This window comes from Rattus norvegicus, chromosome 4, assembly GCF_021556685.1.
Source record: "Rattus norvegicus strain SHRSP/BbbUtx chromosome 4, alternate assembly SHRSP_T2T, whole genome shotgun sequence".
In the NCBI taxonomy this organism is placed as follows: domain Eukaryota; kingdom Metazoa; phylum Chordata; class Mammalia; order Rodentia; family Muridae; genus Rattus; species Rattus norvegicus.
In genome coordinates this window covers 125,029,388-125,047,620 of record NC_141537.1, presented here as the reverse complement: position 1 = coordinate 125,047,620, position 18,233 = coordinate 125,029,388, and the positions used below count along the sequence as shown (strand labels likewise).

General features: G+C 49.9%; 1 long non-coding RNA gene across 1 annotated transcript; it reads right to left on the bottom strand.

Annotated features, from left to right (window-relative positions):
* Nucleotides 1-3,766: 3,766 nt before the first annotated feature.
* Nucleotides 3,767-17,791, bottom strand: LOC147994968 (uncharacterized). The gene is made up of 4 exons (XR_015687251.1): nt 17,509-17,791; nt 15,400-17,370; nt 15,198-15,317; nt 3,767-4,360 (listed from the first exon to the last, which is right to left on the bottom strand). It is a non-coding gene; the product is annotated as an uncharacterized LOC147994968 (long non-coding RNA).
* Between the last annotated feature and the right edge of the window lie 442 nt (nt 17,792-18,233).

Here is an 18,233-nt window from a genome sequence, read left to right as displayed (position 1 = left end):
AAAAAGGCCATTTTTTTCTGTCCCCTGACTACAGACAAGTGCCAGGGAAACTAGGGCTTATCCAGGACCTGTCGCAGATAGATCATTTTAAGACATCTCTCCCTTTGAGCATCAGGTATCCCTTTAAATGCTGGGATGGTTGGATGATGGCTGGCTGTGCTGGTGGCCGAGCTTTGAGGACAGAAGCTCCTTCTTCCCCCAAGTCTATTCAGTACCCATGGTCTTCTCCCATCAATTCTTCCTGCAGTGCTTAGATCCTCCTAACATCCAGGAGATCTCCAAATGGGGAAGGACAAGCCTTGAGCTCAGGGCCAAGAGACCCCAGAGCAAGCTGGAAGCAGCAGCCGCACCTTGTCCCGGGTGCTATCACCCTCCCCGCCCCCACCCCCATTGAAAGGAAGTGGTGATATATTGTTCTCAGTTACACTTAGATGGAAAGCTGGCTAGGAGCAAGGTTAAGTGACAGAAGCCTGCTAGGTATGTTTACCACAACCAAGGGCCTTTACCTGGAACAAGATAGCCCCTACCTAAGGCTGTTACTTGCCGTTGTACAGTAAGTTGCCACGGCTCCGGAGAGCAGCCAGGTGGCAGGACACCAGCTGGAAGTGGACTTTACCCACACCTATTACACTTTTGATTTCTGAACCATGTGTTCATAGCTCAGATGCAAAAAAAAAAAAAAGAAATTAAATGAAAAATAAATTGAAAATTAAGACAAGCATGAAATAAATTAGAGCAGCGCCCACTCCTCCGGTAGAAGTCTCAGTTGTGGCGCCGGAGGGACGGAGGCTGAGCAATGGCCAGCCACCGACCTGACGCACTGGCTGTGGCAATGGACTGGATTCCTGGGCACTCAGCCCACTCCCCACCCTCCGCCACCAGCCTGTTCCCAGCAGGTGCCAGGTACAGCTCACTTAGTCCATGGGGTTCCCATCAGTGCACAAATTCCTTGCCCAGCCAAGTTATGTCTGCCCATTGTCAGATACACCTCCCAAGCCCCAGGGCCCATACCTGCTAGCTGACCACAGGTTTGAGCTAAGACTTAGGCTGGCTGGCTGGAGAGCTCACCCTGGTGATGAAGATTAGGGAGGATGGGGGGTTGACCAACTCAGCTGCCACCATGCCCAGACCCAGGGCTCTGAGTTGGCCTACCTCAAAATCTACATTATCAGTGAATGATAGGGACTCATTCTGTTAATCCCAAAACACAGGATCTCCATGACACAGGGCAGCAACTGTATGACAGAAAGGAGTCCCAGTGAGGATCCAATATTGATGCTGACACAGAAGCCAGAAACTTCGAACCAGACCAATGACTCATTGCAATGAACATTTGCAAGTGTGGACAGAGGGGTGTACTTCAGGACATACTGTGACACACTACAGCCTCCATGATGAGACATTCTCTATGCTTTGTCTTGTGTGTGTGTGTGTGTGTGTGTGTGTGTGTGTGTGTGTGTGTGTGCGTTTTATATTGATGGGAAGGTTGTAAGAGCAAGAGGCACATATAAGGGGACAGGGAGATAAGCTGAACAGGATTTGAATGCATGATATGAAACACAAAAGAATCAATAATAATCAATAAAAAGTTAAAAAAAAAACCCTTAGGCCTCAGGTACAGAGCTGCCTGAAGTTGGTAGACCCCATTGAAGGCTGACTGCCTCTCCCCTGGGAGTGTGTTCTCATAGTTACCCCTAAAAAGAATGGTGAACACCCACCATCCTCCTCTTGCCTGCACAGTCACAGACCTCTGCACACACCATGTCGGCTTCGTCTGCACAACAGCCCAGCGATGGGTTGAGCGCTTCACCTCCCATTCTGCCTCCTGGATGAACGCACTCAGAGGCAGGTGAAGCTGCTTGCCTCTAGAACACACTTGAGATGACTCCAGGCCCCACAGTGCAGAAGCCAGAGTTCCTCACTACATAGTCAGCTAAAGGGCCGGTGCCCCAAGGGGTCTTAGGCCTCAGCCCTGAAGCCCAGAGAAGACCTGTATGAATTCCCATGAGAGCACCAGGTGAGGGGGTCCTCAGAAAAGAACCTGCCTGCCAACTTGGCATCTTCCCTGCTGACTCTCTACCCAACCCCAGCCACTGCCTCTGTCCCAGCCACCAGGCCTTAAATGTTTCCCATTTCACCTAGAACATACGCATTCTTCTGTTGGAGACCTGCTTCTCTCCCTACAGACTCTCTCATGGATAGCGACTGCTGGAGACTGCTACAGATGTCGGATCTGGAATGTCTACTGTAAACCCCAAGTGTTGAAGACTTTGTTCCCAAACTAATAACACTCTGAGGTGGGAATGTAGGAAAGAGATTGGTTCATTTCTCTAACCTTCTCTAACTGATTAATCCCCAGATGGGCTCATCACCAGATGGGCTATTTACTGGGAGGTGGCAGATTCTGTAGGATCCAGGGCCTAGTTGGAAGAAGTTGGCACCAGAGAGAGGTTATATGTCTCTGACTCTGAAGCCCTACTCACCACATCTGTCTCTGCCCTTGCAATGGAGACAAGATGCTAACCAGCTCCTTCATCCAAGGATCTCTCGTTCCTTCTGTGCATCCCTAAAATATACCTCAGGGTCACACCTCTTTTCCTCTTCCTCTGCAGGCAGGGGTGGGGCAGATGTAGCTGTGCACAGAAAGACCTCCAGGAAGCACAGGGCTGGTAGCCAAGCCAGCCCCAGATGCTGTGTCACACACAAGCCCAGCAGCAGCACCCAGTAGTCTCATTTGCTTGTCTTACCAATTGGTAAGTTCAGTCCTGGCTCAGATGTGTCCTCTGCTTACCTCACTTGACTCAGGACATCCTTGGCCCAGGCTGTGATTAGTAAAGACTCTAGTGGTAATGGTGCACCAGGAGAAACCAGAGCTTCATGGGAGCACAGTGAGAAAACATGGAGGCATAAGCTAAGGAAGGGCCCAGTTTCAGAAAGGGAGCCCACAGCTATGTGAAGAGACAAGGAAGCCAGGCCAGAGGGGCCAGGACAGCATCAGGACACAGAATCTAAAGCCAGGAGCAAGGCAAGAGGTATGATGGAAAGGCATCCTAGAGGAAGAAGGCACAAACTTCCAAGAGTGTGTTAACCTGAGACAGGGAGGGAGAGTACCTATGATCCCAAGGTGCTCTGTCCTGACCCCCACCAGACAGACCATATGAGAGCAAGCAACGGTCAGCACAGCAGCCGGGAGCAACCATCACAGGCTCAGGAACTGTGTTCAAATCCTTCCCATTGACTCTCTACCTATGGGCACTGTCCTCTGCCTCAGTTTCTTCACCCACAAAAATGGAGCTAAAAGGAGGTAAAATATTAACATGGCACAGCACTGGGTCTGATACACACAGTTGGCTTCCAGGAAGTACATGTTGCTTCTTATTTGTGGAGTTCCATGTTCTAAGATTGAATGAACAATGTGGGATGGCTGGATGGGCTGAGACAAACCCCTCAGCAGATGGGGGGGGGCAGATTCCTGGGATTTCCTCAGGAATGGCCATTATAGTTGAATACCAAGCCCTCACCATATCCAATGAGGCATTGGGCCCACCCAAGCCTAGTGTAGATGATTCGGCTCGCGTTTGAACATGAAAAAGCAAAAAGGGAGTATGGTGGCATGTAAGCCAATGAGGCTAGGCCCTGTGCAGACACACATAGTGTGTGTATAGACCAGAATACAGAGATGTACATGAACATGGAATGCGTGCGCACGCACACAGACACACAGACACACACACACACACACACAAATTCCACCTTGCCTTCATGATTGTAGAGCCATATCCTTTAATATTTCAAATTACATAAATTTGGTCTGCCAGTTGGACATATGAAAATCTTTCCCCAAGCACTCTCAAGGCTAAGCCCTAACACCTCCCCTTATACTCCAGGAAGTGTTATCTGGAACACTGCTGTCTGGCTAGCTTCAGAGACTACATTTCCCAGACTCCCTTGCAGCTAATTAAGTTGCCCGAGGAAGGCAGGGAGGGCTAATGGGAAGAGAGTCAGAAATGAGTGCCACTTGCATTCCATGAGGGATGGGCATTCTCCCCTCTTGCCAATCTTCATTTACAGCTGGCTGGGGGAAGATGAGCCTGAACGCACAGGGCACTTCTGAGGACGCAGACTCACCTCCAAGTCCTAAAACACCTTAACGGATCATAAACTGGAAAAACTGTCAGTGCTCCCAAGTGCACTCAGTCTGTCTTGTTTAAGCTTCTGTATTTGGAGGACTCTTCGTTATAGCAGCCAAGCCCAGGTTCTGTAGGAGCCAGGAGATGAACAGGCCTCTGAGGAATGCAGCCTGAGGAGGGAAGGAACAGACTCTGTTCTGTCTCCATTCAGACACGAGCACTTGGAGCACCTGAGATGGTAGAGGAAGGAAGGCACCGATCAAAGCGGCCCCGCCCAGATCTCTTCATCCCAATGCCTGTGTGCTCCTCCCCACAACAACAACTCGTGCTCAGACTGCACCTCAGTCTTCACAGACCCTCCTTCTACCACAGCACTCCCATCCCAGCGCATGGCATTATAGCCACACGGGCACCAGGGCCATCCTACGTGATCACCCCGCTGTCCTGCATCTCCTCTGGTTCTCAAACCGCACCAAACTCTTCCTATCTCTAGTCTCAGCCACTCAGCAGCAAAAGGCATCGTTTAGACACATCAGAGGACATCTGCCCCAGGCTCCTTGCTTACACCTGGTAGCCTATGCTGCTCCTAGTCTCTCTCGCTGCTGGCTGCCTATCACATGACAGCTCTATTTTGCACACATTTCCACGATCTATGTGCAGTGGTGTGACCCAGCCAGTGGGCCTTTCAAAAGCTGGCACCAGGCTGTTTGAACTTACCCTCCAGAAGTATGACCTAGATAAATCTCCTTTCTTTATAAAGCATCCAAACTCTGATATTTCGTTATAGTAACAGATAATAGACTGATAGTATAGGGGATTTTTCCAATAGAAGGAACAGAATTGTGGGAGAAAACAGAAGGGGATAGCTTGAGAACAGGAAGCAAGCCAGTGTGATGCAAAAACAGAGACAAGAGACAAGAGAGAGGACCAGAGGCTAGCAGACAGAAGGCAGCCGTGTCAGTCCTACACATGCTCTTAGTCAAAACCAAGCAGCGATGCATGTCGGTCCTAACAGAAGGGTTTAGGACAGCGTTGCGAGAGATGGAATTAGCCACAAGTTTTCCTCAGAAAGCTAAAAATCTTTCAAATGCCATGATCCCTTGATGCTATGGCAAAGAAAACCCAGCAAAGCTTTGCTACAGTTCTGTGTAGCTGAATTTGAGTGCTGAAAAGAAATCAGTAACAACAATAAAATCTTTCTGAACACACAACTGCCAAAATTCAATTCAAAATCCAAAGCTTAACAAAGCCAAATGCTTCTGCTAGTGCTCACTGGGCCGCACAGCCTCTCCACAGCCTTGGTTCTGAGCACACATGCACACACCTCACTAGGCATCTGTTATTCTGACAACACTACCCAGCACTATCTGGAACCAGGGACATCACAGCTTCTCTGCACAAGGAAGCTCTCTGCTCTGACAGGAGCATAATGTCTGAATTACAGAAAACAAAGGCTCTGTATTTCCCTACTGTCATCCCTCAGAATATAAATGACAAAAAAGTTTGGACTGTATCATGAAATATTTTACTTTTAAAATTGAGCTGCTGACTTGAGTGCCCTTAAATGACTTTTTTTGGCTTGGAATTAGAGCAGAATTACCAACAACTTCTGAAATGACCCTAAACACACATGTGTGTTGTGTTGTTCTCAGCATTGATGACCATAAAATAAAAATATTGATCAACTCTGAAGACACTGAAGATGCCCTACATTTTTCCAGTATAAAAACATTCAGTCAATATTTAATCTTGATGCAAAGATTAAAAATCACAGCATCTCATTAGTGATCAAACCTGTTTTTTTCTTTAATATTTGGTAAAATCTTGTGTATCCTGAAGAAACATTTAAATTATCTTTATGATTTACTATCCGTAGATGCTTATCTGTTTTGTTTTTGTTTGTTTTGTTTGTTTGTTTGTTTGTTTTTGAGGCAGGGTTTCTCTATGTAACCCTGGCTGTCCTAGAACTCACTACATAGACCATGTTGTCCTCAAACTCATAGAGATCTGCCTGCCTCTGCCTCTCAAGTGCTAGGATTAAAGGCGTGTACCACCACCTCCCAGCTATTTTTATATCTCTATATACCTGAGGCCATGTGTGCAGTGTGTGGTGGCCCAGTTTCCCATGCTGTGTCACCACACACCAAAGCTTTCTTGAGAGAAAAGGATTACCAAGCAGAAAAGTTTAAGCATCCCCGTATTAAGGGAGCTAAGGGTTTTCTCTCTCCTGTCACTGCCTAGTGAAGCTTGTATGAGGTGGTCACATGCAGCATTCAGGAGACCAGGCTCCTCTCATCCCCCACGTTACACAGATGGCCACCAAGTTCTTGCCAACATCCAGCAGAATATGGAGAGGAGAATATAAGACCCCAAGCCGAGCCTGGAGCCAGTGTGAAGCATTCCTCTGCCCACACTCCTGTGGCCATGATTCATTCAGCTGATAAAGAACGGCCGGTGACACAGACATCACCATACGCTACTGTCTCCACAGTCCACCCCTCAGGCACCAAATATCTACAAGTGCCATCCATCCAGACACAGATAAGACAAAACCAGGCCACAGAGACAGACAGAGAACCCAAAGCCCCATGTGCATATGACATAGTCTGATGCCCTAGGTTATAGAGGCTATGTGTTTGTGGCCCCTTATACACATGGACGCTCTCTCTCTCTCTCTCTCTCTCTCTCTCTCTCTCTCTCTCTCACACACACACACACACACACACACACACACACACAGAGGGTGACAGAGGGGCAGGAGCAAGAAGCCCAGAGAAATACCCATTCAAGAAGCAAGTGGTCCACAGTACAGGGTGACCTCATGGGTACACCCTGGCAGCAAAGGCCACCCTCATGCTCTGATCTCTTGGAAAACTACAAGTACCTTTGAGTCTGCATCCATGGCTCTGTCTGTAAGGTTTTCTTTGTTATCTGTCACTCCATGGCCATGGCCAATGGAGTAGGGAATGCTGCTCTCGTGGGAGCTGTGGATTTCCTGCTGCCTGTCTTGGAGAATTGTGGGCCGACAGGATAGACAGTCTAAACTTGGGTCAGCGATTCTCTTTAGAGCAAAATCTCCATTTCTTTTCTGATACAACTCACAACTCATCTAAGTTTCCCGACTACTTGCCTCTGGTCCACTCTGTAAAACATATATGAACTTACTAGTCTTTCCTTGACTCTCAAGCCCTGCCTGTTTCTTTCCCACGTCCTTGCCTCCCTACCTCTTCCTCTCAACTTCTTCGTGACATTCATAAGGCCACATCGTGGAGGGAGATGTCACTTCTTCACTGCACACTGAGATTCTTCAACCTTACCTCAGATCCAGAAACAGCAAGTTTTTCTGTCCCTGCGAACCCCTTCCCTGCCCATTTTGATTTGACTTCAGACCAGCTGTTGCCATCCCTGGCTCTGCTCTTCCTGACACAGACAACAGCTCACTCCCCATCGGCCTTCCCTAGTGTGCAGGCTCCCTGCTCTGTGTTCTGCCTCCAGCCCTCTGAGGCAACACTCATCCCAGACTTGTTGCCACCTCCTAACACAGGCACAGCATTTCAAAGACTTTCGGTTTCCACACGGCCACTACATACCAAAGCTACCTTACACAGAGGCTCATGGGAGCTCTCACTTCTGCATAAACGAGAGGTAACAAACAGCTCCACATCTCACAGTCCTCACCACACAGGTCTAGTTCTTAATCTTGTCAGTTGGCAGAGGTTTGGCCAAAGAGTGCATTGGCATCAGCTCCATCCAATTGCCCTGGTTCCTCTTGCTTAGGTTACCTCAGCAACATCCAGCCAGCGATGGAGTCAGGCCACAGATGTGTGGGAGGACACCTTTCCAGGATGGACCCAGGAGCAGCTGGCAGAAGCACTGTTGTCTATGGTCATGCGGCTAGAGTTCTGTCCCTACCGTTTATGTTCCTAAGGGATACATCTCTCCAGAGAGGAGTTCAGATCTCAGGTTTAGGTCTAACCTCTGTCTCAGGAAACCTGCACACAGAGGATGAGAGTCCAGGCAAAACCAGCCTCCAAGGCTCTCTAGCCCATGTTTTTCTTCAACCAAGGCAGAAGTGACAAGTCTCTGGCCTGTGCCTGGTGCTGCCTCTTCCCAATGTTCCTCAGCTAGGACCAAGCATATCAGACCCATAGCCATGTGCCCAGTCTGATACAGCTCAGGGCAGAGTGTAGAAGAGGCTTTGACAGGAGTCTGTTCAGAGTGTGTGCTCGCCAGAACTTGGAGTTCCTGAAGCTAGCGGCTGTTTTTACACTTCTTACCTGCTTGGAAGATGTCCCAGGATCCACTTGTCTCCTATTTCTTATCCTTGCTTCAGCTATGACTCTCACAACCAACTCTATAATCGTAGAACCTAGAGTATCTCACACGACACTCCAACGTTGCCTCGTGGATGTGACACAGCAGACCTGAGCCATGCTGACTAGGACATGGGCAAATCTGAAAGGACTAAAAAGGTTGTTCAGTCTATGAACACTTACCCCAGGAGAAACGGGGTCCCTTCTGTTCTTGAGAAACAATCCTGAGTCATTCACCACACTTTTCTGAGGGACCCCAGAAGATACAAGTTCCCCACTTCACACAGTAGTGACTGGCTCAGGAGTACTCTCCTGGATTAGCCTCTTCCCCAGCCCTGCCTCACACTTATCTTCTACTTCTGGTCCCTGGGATTGTACCTCGAACAAATAGGCAGGTCTTAAGCACTTGCTGCAGGTGACACTTCCCAGAGTAGAAGCCTTGGGGGTCTCCTGAATTTGACCTGCTCACGAGAACTCACATGCAAGTCAAGCATCACTGCAAAGATCGTGGGGCTGCGGGTCCACAAAGCCTATGACCTGCTCCATCCTAACTTGATCTAGAGTCGTGGTTTGACATGTCCTTCCCATCCTGAAGCTGTTAACACTGGGCACGGGTCACATGTGACTACCAGATCCTCATCATTCAGTGCTCCAGACCCCAGCTCAGTCTCTACTTCCTCCTCCCCTCAGTGCCCCCACCAACACTCTAAGACAAGTTATACTAAGGTAGGCTGTGACAATCTAGCCTTCAAAGCCTTAGCTAAGACTAAGACTTTACTGGACTTATTTGAAGACAGGGGACTTTGAAGAGTGACTAAGTTAAGACAAGGTCATAGCATAGACCCTCATATGCCATTCAGTTGGTGTCTGAAGACACGGGAAGACAGCAGCCTCAAGCCATAGTGAGAAGCCGCAGAAGAACTGTCTTTGAGGGCATCTTGGTTTTCAACTCCTACCCTGTGGATCTACGAGGAGTGGGTCTCTGTGCTGTGATGTCATGATTGCCTGAGGAAATACCACACTCATCCCTTTGTCCCTACCTCTGGGCCAGGCACGCAGGCCCTGCCAAGCTCAGAAGCTCATCTCTCACGCCCCCAACCTGTGTGCCAGCTGTAAATCAAGTGCCCATCTCCTGTCCATAGATGAGAAGTACCACACTTCTTCACAGGAGAAGGTGAGGTAACATAGAGCCCACAATGGGCCAAAAAACAAAGGAATCCATCCTGACAACCCTGAATCCCAAAGAATGTTCTGACTGATGGAACTGGAATCCGCCCTCCCTGGCTGCCCAACCCCACATATCCAAACCTATGCAGGGCTTCTCAGAGACACCCCAGGCCAGCCTGTGCTCAGCAGCTGTGCTGCCCACACCTCACCAGTGTGGCTCAACTCAGACCCCTTTTTATCCTGTCTTGCAGATTAAGAGACAAGGCGCTCACTGTGTCAGCAGGCCTATTCTGGGAGAACCCAGAGAAACTTAATGAATATGCAAATTGATGCAAATGAGCCAGTGTGAAGCAAAGAGCTGTTCCCTTGACGCCTTTTGAGAGCTGTGCTAGTGAATAGGGGAAAATGCCTGTGAGTGGCAAGGCAATGGTCGGCATGGAAACAGGGCTGCCAAGGTGCCTAGGAGACTTCAGTCAACCCCAGAACCAACTATGTTAAGCATCCCCCTCAGCAATCCTGCTCACACTTGAGTCCCCACTTGAGCTGGAGAGTGCTCTGGACACCGGAGATAAGCTTCAACCCTGAGTCCAGAGAGTAGACTCAGGACATGTGAACCCCAGAAAGCAAAGCTAGGAGTCCTGTAGGTTGTGTCCTTCCCAGTCTGTAGAATGTCTAAATCACAGGGATTCAGCCCAAAGGCACTGACTGTCCTACCCATCCCTGGATGGGAACTGCAGGGCCAGAGACCCGATCCAAAAGAGCCCAGGTTAAGGCCAGCACAGAATAAATTCTCAACAAACATTCTGCACTTCCTGAGGAAGGACTCCCCTCCCGACTCAAACCGTGTAGCGTGGTGGGCTATTTTTATTTGTGTTCCGGGTGAAATAAAACAAGTTAAAGCAGAACATGAAACCTGAAGATTCCACCTTAAGGGGAAAAAAATTCCCCCTTTGCAGTAACAAATCCCTAGAGCTGGAGCACTGCAGAGTGGAGCCCTCCCCTCTGAGACAAGTCCCAACTCTTCAGCGTTAGGAAAACTCGGAGGGTTGCTATGCCACCGAAAATTTATGACCCCCAAATCATTCCTAAGAGACTGTGCACATTCCCCACCGAGGGCCACCCTCTGGTACAACCAGCTCCTCTCTCAGTGAGAGAACAGGGCCACAGCTGCCACGTCAGACACATTTGGGCCGCCTGAGGCATCTGTTCTATGGGGCCAAGAACATTTTGTCTGTGTGCATCTGCCTGGAGACAGCACCACAGCATCCTGAAAGGTCCCCTTCCGGCCCCTAGAAATGGCATTCTTCTCTACCCTCAAAGAAACAGAGAATCTCAGTTCTTCCCCACCTTCCAGTGAGGAGTTGAGGTGACTACCCTCACACCCTCCTCTGGGAACTGCTTTCACCTTTGAAGATGATGAGCTGGGACACACATAGGCTGAACTTCTAAGGCAGATGGCTCCTGAGCTTTGGGGATGATGTGGAAAGCAAATGGGGGTGGCAGTGCAGGAAAACCCCTTGGCCCACACAGGAGTGGAACCCTAGTCTTTGGGAATCCAGAGCCATGGCTCTCACACAGCAGGTATAGTAAGGCATGCTGGGAGGAGACAGGAATTTGAATCTACAGACTCAGGTCCAACCTCCTCTAGCACTGGATTGCCCCTGACCAGGAACATATTTGAGATGACATTTCTGCCAACCCAATGCCATTACAGCAAGTGTGTCCTTTTGTGCCATAGTAGCTTCAGAGACCCAGTTTTCCTGCCCTCTGTCCCTATACCCCTACCTCATCCCCCTCCCGGATCAGCAGTGGGCTGACGATGCTTCTCTTTCTCTCCCTTTGGAAGGGACCGTTGTCACGCTGCCCCTGTTTCTGGTCCCAGCAGGTCCTCTTAGGGTCAAGTTATCCCTTCATATTTCCCCAAAGTAATAGCTACACACCAGACACTTCCCTGCAGGAGCTTCCAAGACGCCACAATCACCTGTCATGAGGCTTAAAGTAGTAATACCCAACAAAAACAGTGTCAGAGAGGTCACACAGCCGAGTGGCAAAGTGCCAACATTAGGAATCTCCCCTGGCTCTGTCTGACTTACCGGCAGCAGCAGCCGCCCTCCCCCTGTCCCCTGCCTCCATTTGGCAAGCATGAGGGTAGGTCCTGAGCTTACCAGGCTCAGATGCAGATAACTGTGGCATTCCCTAACAGACAGTATGCCAAGGCCTGTGCAAAGCCCTCTCCATTCACACTCTCTAATCCACTCTAAGGCTCAGAGATGCTACATAACTTGCCCGAGGCCACACAGTAGGTAAGAAAAGGACTCTGATGCTGGTTAGTTCAGGTGAATTAGAGGTCACAATCTAGGCAACTCAGAGGCCTGTGGAGGGCCCCAGCAGGGGAACGGGTGCACAGAATGTGTCCTCTATGTAAGAGGACCACTCCTCTCTCAAGTCTACAGATAGAGACACTGGGATGATCGCACTTTCTGATTCTTCAAGAGAAGGTAGAGAGGTTGGGGCACGGCTCTGTGATTGAGCGCTTCCGGTAGCCAGGAAGTTCCAGGCTCCAGCACCAGTATCAAAACAGAAGGTCTAAAGCTAGACCTTTGTGTGGAAAGCCACATACAGGAAAGAAAAAAACAAGTCATCAGGTTGACTGGGCACTAAGCTGCCTGCTACATGGGACTTGGGACTCTTCCAGTGTGAGAGGGTGAGTGTGCAGGCCCCCACAGATGAGGAAACTGAGGCCTGGATGGGACTGTCGTAGTATTTATACCATTCCTGGCAGAGCCTGGGCCAGCTGGACCCTCAGAAAAAGCACATGAAAATGGCAAATGCACCTGACATTGTCCCTAGCCCAGGTACACAGGCTGCGGGGTAGCTCCAGAGGAAGAGCAAAGGCTCAGGCTGCAGCCCTCTCAGGGTGGCTGAGACACACTAATGTTTCAATGTCTCCATTTGCAACATGAAGAAGAGCAGAAATGTGAAGGGCTCCTTGTGGAGGCAATGAAGGATGATGGGTGTGAAGCAATAAACACCCCTAAAAGTATGAGAGTGTCTCTCCTTTACTGAACAGAGCTGGCTGGGCTGCAGAGCTGTAAGGGACCCCTTGTCACAGCCCTCAACTCTCAAATGTGCCACAGGGCTTGATCATGTATGATCCTTTCAGGGGCTGGCACTGGGAACACTTGCTACAGGTGAGAGGGTAGAGCTAAACAGGCTTCACCAGTGGCCGGAGACCCAGGGCCAGTGGCATCTCAGACTGTACACTGCCAGCCCCCAAGTCTCTGGGCTGTCACCGCAGCACAAGCTCACTCCCTGTCCCTTTGAAGTTCAAAGAATAGGCCTCACCCCTCCAAAGCAGGCAGTAAATCAAACAGGAGAAAGGAACCCATCCATCCCGACTGAGTTATGGCAGCCACGGCGAGACAGCCCTCACCCTCTAGGCTGGGCAGCTCCACCCTCACCTGCCCCTTCTGCCCCTTTCCTGGACCTGACTAGCTTCTCCATCTCCTGCCAGCCCAGGACCCCAGAGCACCTGACTAACGGCCCCACAGGGCCCTTTCTCTGACCCCATCTTTTACCCGATGGGTTGTGGGCCTCTTTATTTTCTATCAAGGGGTAGTAAGTCAGCACTTGAATGCACACCACTGGTGTTTGGGGGCTCACTCCTATACCCAGCTAGTTCTGTGAGAGAACTTACAAACGACTTCCTGTGGCTTTCCCATTTCCCTCTGGGTCACAGGTTCTCCATCCCAAGATGGCTGTGTAGAGATAGGGAGAGGGCAGCAATTGTGACCTCTGGGCAGCTCTCTGTGTCTCAGGGATACCTAAGGAGGTAAAAGGCACCCTGCCACCGGGATGGAAGGGTTTACTGGTGTGGATGCACACGTGTGGTTTATACATAGGAACAGTGAGCAGGTCTGGAACATGAGTGTGTGAACCAGGGGAGATGAGGAGTATGTTTGCCTGTGATCTCAGGGCAGAGGCAGAACTTTTGAGCAGCCTGTGAGGGGGTGGAGGGAGGGAAGGGAGCAACTAGGGGTACACACACATGTGGATGGTGTTAGTGTGTGGGAGGTTGGAGACTATGATGGCTCAGGGTGTTGGGGTTATAGGTGTGCTACAGAAAGGAGGCAGAAATGTAAGAGAGTGAGGAATGGGGAGAAAGTCAAAGTACTTACTTGCTATACAAACAGTAAGCCCTGAGGTCAGATCCCCAGCATCTACCTCAGGCATGGGGTGCAAACCTGCAACCCTAGTGCTATGGTGGGGTGAAGGGGACAGGTCTCCAGAGCTTGCTGTCCACCAGTCTAGCCAACTGATGAGCTCTGAGTTCAGTAATAGACTCAAAAATGGTAAGGTTTAAAAAGTCAATAGAAGAAGACACAGGACCTCAACCTTTGGTCTCCATGTGCAAACACACACACACACATACACACACACACACACACACACATTGCATGTACACACTCAAACAGGACACACAGAGAGCATGAGATGAAATGAGGGTTGTGAGAGTGTAGGTGTATCAAGAGCTGTAAGATAGTGTGACAGTGTGTGAGGGTGTGTATGCACGAGCTGTGTGAGGGTGAGCGTCTCTTGAGATCCTGACTGTGAGGCCATTTTGTGTCAGGGCGTGAGCGCACGTACATATGTGTGTGTGTGTGTGTGTGTGTGTGTGTGTGTGTGTGTGTGTGTGGCAAGAGTTGCCAAAAAATAGGGAAGAAGGGTGACGGATAGGCCAGCAGCATGTCCCGTGTCTGTCTAGTGTTCCTTCTGAAGGAGGCAACTGCCTAGGTGCTGTTTCTAGACCTCCACCCCAATGCCCAGAACCCAGACTCTGGTGACCCCGTAAGCCCTGGATTGAACTGGGTGGCATGGGTTCCATGGCAAATGGCTCTGGATAGGCCAAATCACCAATTGTCCCTCGTTCTTAGCTGAGTGATTTTCAAGAGATGATGGGCAGATGAATAGTTTCCCTGCCCAGCCAATCTCTTCCCAAGGCAGGAATTGCATCTCAGGCCAGGATGTGGCAAACTGAAGCCATCAACCTGTCTGCTGCCCACTGCTTGTTGCCTGCAACCTGAGACCCATCCCACTATCCCCAGGCAAGAGGTATTTAAATTGGAAACCAGTCCTTTTGGTACTCACCAGATACCAACTGCTCAGAGGCCACTCTGAGGAGACCCAGGGGAACCCCCTGCAGGGCAGTCCCTCTCCATCTGTCCATCCCTGCCCCAAACCTATTCTTACTCTGTAAATAAAATGATAGTCCTACTTTCAGATGGGGGTGAGAACACAGGATGATGGTTGAGAAATGCTGATCCCGGGCCCATGGTGACTACAGCACGGTCTGGGGTCAGGCTCTATTCCCTCTAGGGAGAGGATGTTCTAGCAGATATCACACCAGTAATCTGGCTAGTGTCCATGCGTCTCACCACTAACAGGACTCTCATATTTCATCCCAGAGACCCAGGGGATGCCAGACATTGGGTACGCACAAATAAGGATGCTCCCCTCGTAACCATCTGTGAGGCCAAGGAGTGGCCATGAGGGATTCTGCCGGAGGCTTCTGGGAACAGGTGTTTACCTTGATAATGGAAGTGTATGCTGAGAAAACTCCTTTGTACCCTCATTCTTGCACTTCCTAATTTGAGTCTTAGGTGATGGCTGCTCCTTGGACATCTTCTTGAGAGCACAAAGTAGAACCCTAAAAAGGATCAGTGAACACACTGTGGACACTCCAGGAGGACAGGAAGGACTGAGCCCTCAAGTCCTCGTGGCCCACTCACCTCCTGACCTTGTAAGGTAGAAGTCAATGGCCTTGGAGAGTGGGTTCTCACAGCATTCTAAGCAACTCAAGGACACACCAGCATCCACCAGGTGTGCGGGGCACAGAAATGCCTTCTGAGCAAAGAAACCAGTGTGCCAATAATGGGAGTAAGGGTGGCCCTGTACCCTGACATGGGACAGGAGCAGGCGAGGCTGAGGATGCAAAAGGGGTTGGAGCAGGAACCGCCCAGCCAGTGTAGAGTCTGGATGTTGAAGAATGGCTGAAACAGAGGGTAAAGTTGAGTAGGAGACAGGCTAGCAGGAGAGACTGGAGGTGAAGAGGCCAGAGAGACTAAGAGGAGAGCCTCTGAGGCCAGATGGGGAGAAGTACAGAGGAGCACAGAGATGTGGAACCACAGAGGAAGATGGACAAAGATGCCGAAAGAAGACTGATGGGGCAGGGAGAAGCCATCATCCCAGCCTTCCATGTCTACCTAGCCCCCATCCTCCATTCCTGCAACCTATTTTCTAGGAGGTCAGAGAAACTTCAACTAGATCCCACTACTCCCCCATCACTCTCTGAGCAAGTTGCAAACCTTCAAGGCTATCTTTGGTACTCTGACTTTCTGTCAGCTCCCTAAGGCCATCACCTCCTTCCTTCATCAGTCCCTGCTGAGGCTCAGCCATTTGGTCCTCCCACGCCAAGTCCACCTGAGTGTCTTTCCACTGGTTGTTCCCACTGTTTGGGATACATCCCTTCAGGGGGTCCCCAAGTTCCATTCCTCATCCCTGTTGGTGAGGTCTTCTTGACTACTTTCCAGGACACAGTCCCTCACTCTGCCATCTGTGTCTCCTGCCCCATTGTTTTTCCCCACAGTTCAGACATGAAGTGTACCATGCACATGCATCTGCATATCTCCCCAGCTACTCCATGAAGGTAGGACTCTGCCTGGACACCGCTGTATCCAGCAGCCTAATGTAAGTGACCAGTGCCCAAGGATGAATGGATGCTTGAATGCATGTATGCATGATGGCCCGAGGGCTGTAAGAACTGTTGACAGTCCTTCTGGGTCTCGAAATGAATCCAGACTATGGAAGACTCAGAGGGGGCAGTAGCCACGTATGACTAGGTTGTCAGAAGTTTGTCAATGAATAGAAAAAAGAAACAGGATGGAGTTTAAGCTTTGCTCTCAGGTGCAAGTCACCTAAGCATGTCTGAGTTTCAAGATCCAGGAGAAGGAACTAACAGAATGACCCAGAGGAGATGGATGGAGAAAGGGATCCAACCCTTGAATTTGGGGTGGATTGAAGAATTTACAAAAGGTGTCCCTGCCATGGGTGACACTCTCAGGCACAAGGGCAAGGGAATTGCATGCAGATATGGGTCATTCCAAGAGGACTAAGGGGAAATAGTCTTCACGAGCAGGAGCAACAACACTGCTGTCCACCAACATGCATCAAATGCCCACTTTATACCAAGAACTGGGGAAATTTTCACTTGCAGCACAGTCAAAAAATCGGTGCCATAAAACCTATGACTGTCTCTGGGAATAATGGCAATTATGCCAGCTCTGGTTTGTCTTCTTTTAATAATCTGTGGACGCTTCAAAGGTCAAGGCCAAAGCTGCAGGTGGAGTTCCAATGCTGTGCCCTACAGGGCTCTGTAGCCGTGTGGGTGTGAGCATTCTCGTGCACATCTCATTTACTGTCGGTCTTTTTTAAAACTCCACTGTGCCCATGTTTTTGTTTGTCTCTGTGGTTATCTGTGGGGCTAGCAAACTGCACAGAACACCTAAACAGCACCGACTCAAAAGAGGAGGATGGTTTTCCTTTCTCACAACGAAAAGCCAGGATCCACATAAGCTGGACCTTCTCCGTTGCTCCAGCACATGGTCTGGGCTGTGGGTTCCACTGCCTTGGGCTCTGCCTCTTCCAGGTGCCCCACGTTCCAAGAAAGCCACAGAGTTCCAGTCACCACATCTACATTCAAACTAGAAAGAAGAGCAAATAAGGCAACAGGCAACAAACAGGGTCTCCAAGAAGTCCTTCCAGCAACTTCTGCCTAGAACTCCCTGGGCAGCACTGGTCTGCCACACCTGCAAGAAAGGCTGAGAAATGCAATCCTTTACCTGAGTATATAGCAGCTCAGACCCAAATCTGAGTCCCAGTCCTCAGATGCAGGAAATAGACCATGTTGCCCCCACCTTTCTTCTTCTGCCTCTGCAAGGAACACAGATTTCAAAGCGCTGATGTATGCTGCAAGGCCAGGCAGCCTTAAGGAGAGTGTCCATTTGACCTGTGCTGCTTGGACTTCAGTTTCCAGAGCAGGGCTGGGCACAGAGCTGCCTCAACAAATATTGATTGGCTCAAAAGGACCTATGCTCCTCTTGGATGGAACGGGTGTCGTCATCCCTGTTTGTGTGAGGAAAAAAAAATTAGCACAGAGCCACCTTGCTTATCATGGTCCCTCCCAGAGCAGTGAAAGGACCTGCCTGCCGAGGTGGCATTGAAGATCATGCAAGATGAGAACCTGGGTGTTTAGAGGTACATTTCAGGGAAAACATGATGGGCCCCAAAGTTGTCTCTGGCAGGGCCATGGTTTCTCAAGACACCGAGATCTCACCACTGCCCATGGACTTGGCCCTGAGTCACAGTGCTACTGCAAAGCCAGGTAGATGGGGAAAATAATTAATAGCTTTCGATCAGATTCAGGGCGAAACCAGCGAACAATGAACTTCAGGCGGGAGGGGCTTGTTTTCCATCTCCGTGGGTCATAGCATTGTCAGCGGCGAGGCTTTCCAGTAGACCATGAAGACCTGCACATGCCCAAAATATGTAATCCCTTAATAAGTGC